Genomic DNA, 6,378 nt, shown 5'->3' with positions numbered 1-6,378 from the left:
ACTGTTGAGACGCTGTAGACTGCGGAGAACCTCTTCCATGGCCGTCCCCAGTTGAGCCAGCTGATCATGGTGTTGAAGAAGGAGGTCGCCTTGTACAAAGATCATCTGGGAGATGTCCGGTTGTCCTGCTGCTTCCATATTTTGAGTTTGTATTCTGTAATGATGGGGCAGTGAGTCGGAAACAGGTGCAACGTTTTAATAAAACAACAAAACCAAGAACACGACACTAACATAAGGCTGAACGCCGATACACAAGAACAATACCAACTGGTGAGTGAACCTGGAAGAGTGACATATAGGAAATTATGAAGGTAATGGAGTCCAGATGAGAATTATAATGATTCACAGGTGCGTGTAATGATGAGTGCCAGGAGTGCGTAATGATGAATCCCAGAACCTGTGGTTAATACTCTGGCGATGTCGTATGCCAGAGGGGAGGAGCAGGGGCAGACGTGACACACAGCAAAGGAAGACCCAGCGTTACCTCTGCTGCAGAGGATAAGTTAGAGTTACCAGCCTCAGAAATTAGAGGCCAAATAAATGCTTCACAGAGTTCAAGTAACAGACACATCTCAAAATCAACTGTTCAGCGAAGACTGCGTGAATCAGGCCTTCATGGTTTAATTGCTGTAAAGAAACCACTACTTAAGGACACCAATAAGAAGAAGAGACTTGCTTGGGCCAAGAAACACGAGCAATGGACATTAGACCGGTGGAAATCTGTCCTTTCAAGGCACACTTAACGAGCATGGCAACCACAGCATTCTTCAGCGATACGCCATCCCATCTGGTTGGTGCTTATCATTTGTTTTTTCAACAGGACAATGACCCAAAACACACCTCCAGGCTGTGTAAGCACTCCATCAGATGACCTGGCCTCCACAATCACCTGACCTCAACCCAATTGAGATGGTTTTGGATGAGATGGACCGCAGAGTGAAGGAAAAGCAGCCAACAAGTGCTCAGCATATGTGGGAACTCCTTCAAGACTGTTGGAGAAGCATTCCAGGTGAAGTTGGTTTAGAGAATGCCAAGAGTGTGCAAAGCTGTCATCAAGGCAAAGGGTGTCTACTTTTAAAATCAAAATTATATTTGAATTTGTTTAACACTTTTTTGCTTATTACATAATTCCATGTGTTATTTCATAGTTTTATGTCTTCACTATTATTCTACAATGTCAAAAATAGTATAAAGAAAGAAAAAACCTTGAATAAGTAGTTGTGTCCAAACTTTTGACTGGTATTGTATGTTTTTTCAGCAGGATCTGTTGTCTGGAAAACTTATCTACGTTGACCAAAGTGATAGTTTGGATTGTTTTAATTTGTCAATGTTTGTAGCATCTCATTGTTGTTTCTTATAGTCATCATTATACATAAAGTATGATTCATAATGTAACTTTTGGCAATATACATTTCATATGCCACTTTATATATTATGTAATTGCCTGATTTCTATTGTATCAATCCAAGTTCAAAGGGACTTTTTCTATAAAACAGCTTTATTTCACCCACTGTTATGTGAGCCCATTGTGAAATAAATCCAGCAGTATTTCTCATAGCAAAAACTGGCAGATAAATAGCATTGAGTTGAACCCTCCCCCTTCTCTTTCTCACAGTTCAGGGTTCGATCCGGGAGTACCATGCCAAGGATAAAGACGCCATCATCTTACTCTTTCACAATGGGATTCTGGAACATGTCTACCCAGCTTTCTTCAAGGCCATGAGCCACCCGGATCAAATCGGTATGACTCTAAGCATTTCCATGGCAGGCTACGTGCTGGGCGGAATTTCCTATTTCATGCCATTGCTCTTTGAAGGAGCATGGGCTGGTCTTATCTACTACTGCTGCTATGAAATATATGAGAGCTACAGGCTGAGAAGGATGACCACAAACATGGCAGACATCCAGGCCAGCTTCCTGGACAACTCAGACAACAGCTTCTGGGTGGCGGAGGCAGAGGTAAACGGCAAGTCCAAGGTGGCTGGGGTGGTGGTGGTGGTGGGGAGGAGGAGAGGGGACGAAAGGGGAGATGGCTGGAATGGAGGGCCATTTGGAGAAGTCGACGAGATAGGCCAAGACAAGAGAGAGTTACGGCGAGGTACCCCATTTGATTGTATCGTTTGAGTGCCGCAAAAAAGGCCATGGCACCCAACTGGCTCAGAAGGTTATGGAGTTCTGCAAGGACCTTGGCTTCTTTCATGTTGTACTGGAGACCAGTTTGCCGCAGACAGTAGCCTACGCCCTCTACAGCAAAATAGGCTTCATGCAAACCTCCTGCCACAGTTACACCCATGCTAACAGCTAGTTCTCCAAGATGGCCAACATCCAAGTGATACGTAGGGAGAAGTACATCTAACAGTCACTCAGATGTTCATTTAGTATCATGCAGACACTGATGACAGGACTACAGTACACTCTTAGAAAGAAAGGTGCTATCTAGAACCTAACAGGGTTCTTTGGCTGTCCCATATGATAACCCTTTGAATAACCCTTCTGGTTCCAAGTAGAGTTCCAAGTAGAGTTTGGGTTCCATGTAGAACCCTTTCCACATATGGTTCTACATGGAACCCAAAATGGTTCTCCCTGGAACCAAAAAGAGCTTTACCTGGAACCAAAAAGGGTTTTCCTATGGGGACAGCCGAAGAACCCTTTTGGAATGTAGAAATATAGACATCTATTTAATTTCAAGCTCAAGACAGGCTCTTTTCAATAATGTGGCTGCAATCACACTCAAGCTTATACTGTACATTATAGCCTGTCTCTTGTCCAAACAGTTTGACAATATGAACTCAGCAAAAAAAGAACCGTCCCTTTTTCAGGACCCTGTCTTTCAAAGATAATTTGTAAAAATCCAAATAACTTCACAGATCTTCATTGTAAAGGGTTTAAACACTGTTTCCCATGCTTGTGCAGTAAACCATAAACAATTAATGAACATGTACCTGTGGAACGGTCGTTAAGACACTAACAGCTTACAGACGGTAGGCAATTGAGGTCACAGTTATGAAAACTTGGGACACTAATGAGGCCTTTCTACTGACTCTGAAAAACACCAAAAGAAAGATGCCCATGGTCCCTGCTCATCTGCGTGAACATTCCTTAGGCATGTTGCAAGGAGGCATGAGGACTGCAGATGTGGCCAGGGCAATAAATTGCAACGTCCGTACTGTGAGATGCCTAAGACAGCGCTACATGGAGACAGGATGGACAGCTGATCGTCCTCGCAGTGGCAGACCACATGTAAAAACACCTGCACAGGATCGGTACATCTGAACATCACACCTGCAGGACAGGTACAGGATGGCAACAACAACTGTCCGAGTTACACCAGGAATGCACAATCCCTTCATCAGTAATCAGACTGTCCGCAATAGGCTGAGAGAGGCTGGACTGAGAGCTTGTAGGCCTGTTGTAAGGCAGGTCCTCTAGAAGAAAAAGAAACGCACACCTATTTAGGCGAGGTGCTGGCTAGCGGAGTAGAAAACTTGAAAATAAAAGAGAGCCGCACACTCTAGGAGCTCAGATGCAAAAAAATATTTAATTTACCAACGTTTCGACAGGCAAGCTGTCTTCATCAGGATTGTACCCTGATGAAGACAGCTTGCCTGTCGAAACGTTGGTAAATTAAATATTTTTGCATCTGAGCTCCTAGAGTGTGCGGGTCTCTTTTATTTTCAAGTAAAGCAGGTCCTCACCAGACATCACCGGTAACAACATTGCCTATAGGCACAAACCCACCGTCACTGGACCAGACAGTACTGGCAAAAAGTGTTCTTCACTGATGAGTCGCGGTTTTGTCTCACCAGGGGTGATGGTCGGATTTCCGTTTATCGTCGAAGGAATGAGTGCTACACCAAGGCCTGTACTCTGGAGCGGAATCGATTTGGAGGTGGAGGGTCCGTCATGGTCTGGGGCGGTGTGTCACAGCATCATTGGACTGAGCTTGTAGTCATTGCAGGAAATCTCAACGCTGTGCGTTACAGGGATGGCATCCTCCTCCCTTATGTGGTACCCTTCCTGCAGGCTCATCCTGACATGACCTTCCAGCATGACAATGCCACCAGCTATACTGCTCGTTCTGTGCGTGATTTCCTGCAAGACAGGAATGTCAGTGTTCTGCCATGGCCAGCGAAGAGCCCGGATCTCAATCCCATTGAGCACATCTGGGACCTGTTGGATCGGAGGGTGAGGGCTGGGCCATTCCCCCCAGAAATGTTCCGGGAACTTGCGGGTGCCTTGGTGGAAGAGTGCGGTAACATCTCACAGCAAGAACTGGCAAATCTGGTGCAGTCCATGAGGAGGAGATGCACTGCAGTACTTAATGCAGCTGGTGGCCACACCAGATACAGACTGTTACTTTTGATTTTGACCCCCCTTTGTTCAGGGACACATTATTCAATTTCTGTTAGTCACATGTCTGTGGAACTTGTTCAGTTTATGTCTCAGTTGTTGAATCTTGTTATGTTCATACAAATATTTACACATGTTAAGTTTCCTGAAAATTAATGCAGTTGACCGTGAGAGGACGTTTGTTTTTTTGCTGAGTTCATATGTTATAATGTAATCTCACAATTTGATCAGAATGAATATTTTTACCTCCTTAGCCTACTACTTTTCAGTTGTCTTAATGTATGCATTGTCCGTTATGTTTAACTGAAGTCATTGAGACCAGTAAGGCAATTATACTATTACACCTGTTTGAAGAAACATTATTTATAAAGAAGTTTGCTGATGTTTACAGAGAATATTAAAGTATTAGATATGATGCCATTAAAATATATATATCCACATTAGAATATGGATTGTTCTCTTGTCCACTGAGAAATAACAAGCCTACACAACGATACATCCTACTTAATCACTTGGAAATACAAAACTTAGTTACTTTTAAGCTTCTTTCCATCCAGGGAAAAGTTGAATTCCTTTTCCTGTGAGGAATTACTGCCAGCTGACTTCTAATACCTCAAAACTCTTTGCTTAAAATACCAATGAACGACTTAATAGTAAGAGAATGTTGGGAGGTTTACAATTCAAGCCAGAAAACAGCTGGATGTGAGAGGCACAAGACAGGATAAAGAGTGTAGTGTTCAGTTACTTACACGCCATGTAAGGGTATTGTATACAACGCAGACTGAGATTATATACATTAACACACATACACGACAATAGGCGGCATAGGCTTATCATGAAGGTCATTCAATCATTTTCAACTTGAGTGATTATAATAGCCAACATAATCAATTTATAACTGAGTGTTTATTAACGTTAGGTTGAAAGCACTATCTTTTTCACTTTGACAGTGCAACCCTTTGTTGGAAATAAGTTTGAACATCACCGGGTGAGATGTCTAGGTGTGGCTTAAATCAGTTTTAAAAAAAAGTATATGTAAGGTGCAGCTTGGCACTGAGATGCACACACACACACACACTATCAGATGCATTGTGGACATCAATCACTCGTTGTCCCATGGTTGTCAGAGAGGATTAGGCTTCTGGCCAGCTGGCAGGTGTTGTTGTAGCCAGAGGAAGCTGAGCCTTAATACAGCCAAGTCTGTTGTCATCCATTCACTATTACAGTTAGCCTCGGGTAATGATTTGGCTTGCTTCTCATGCACATGCTTCTCATGCACAAACATTCACTGACAAATCAATTGGATATTATGGCTTTAAAACCTGCTGTGTGGAAGCCAGTAAGTAAAGTAACAGCTTGTGCAGTCCATAAAGGTAAAAGCGATGAAAGCAAAACTCACTGTGTGTTTTTACTTGTAATTAGGGTATAAATGATATTCAGTTGTAGCTGAAAAGTTGAATGACATAGTATCATGAATGCCTCAGTGGGAAATACACAGCAGTAAGGTTTGAGAAACAAGAAGACTTGATTTATTATCAATAGCTCCTAAGATTATTAAATGTATATTATTGGAAGTTGATATTTCATGGCCCAAAAACCTGTTTTTTTCTACTGGCACTGACTTTGCTGATAATTTTTTTGAGGAAAAATACTCTTACTACGACAGTGATATGTGGTAGTCTCACCTAGCTATCTTAAGATGAATGCACTAGTTGTAAGTTGCTCTGGGTAAGAGTGTCTGCTAAATTACTACAATTTAAATGTAAAATGTAATTTCTAGGAGGAGTAAATATGTTAAATAGATTAGGGTCATTGTCATACTAGTACTATTTCCACCACCTGAAGGAACACTTAAAGTGAAGTGTTTTGTAACACCAAAACTAGTGGCAACTAAGCTGCCACCAACACGGAGGAGACGAAACCTTAACTTTGCTGGGGTATTGAAACACATCATTCTGAGATGTTTTGAAACACTACATGGTGTCTTGTAACACCATTTATTAAGTGTTGTGCAACACCTTGCCAGGG

General features: G+C 42.4%; 1 pseudogene; it reads left to right on the top strand.

The window, feature by feature from the left end:
- The first annotated feature begins 360 nt into the window (after nucleotides 1-360).
- LOC139556873 (probable N-acetyltransferase family 8 member 5) lies at nucleotides 361-2,356 on the top strand (annotated as a pseudogene).
- The last annotated feature ends 4,022 nt before the right edge of the window (nucleotides 2,357-6,378 follow it).

Source organism: Salvelinus alpinus, chromosome 28 (assembly GCF_045679555.1).
Source record: "Salvelinus alpinus chromosome 28, SLU_Salpinus.1, whole genome shotgun sequence".
Lineage (NCBI taxonomy): Eukaryota > Metazoa > Chordata > Actinopteri > Salmoniformes > Salmonidae > Salvelinus > Salvelinus alpinus.
Note: the sequence above shows the minus strand (reverse complement) of the source record. Positions and strands in the feature narration are given on the sequence as shown.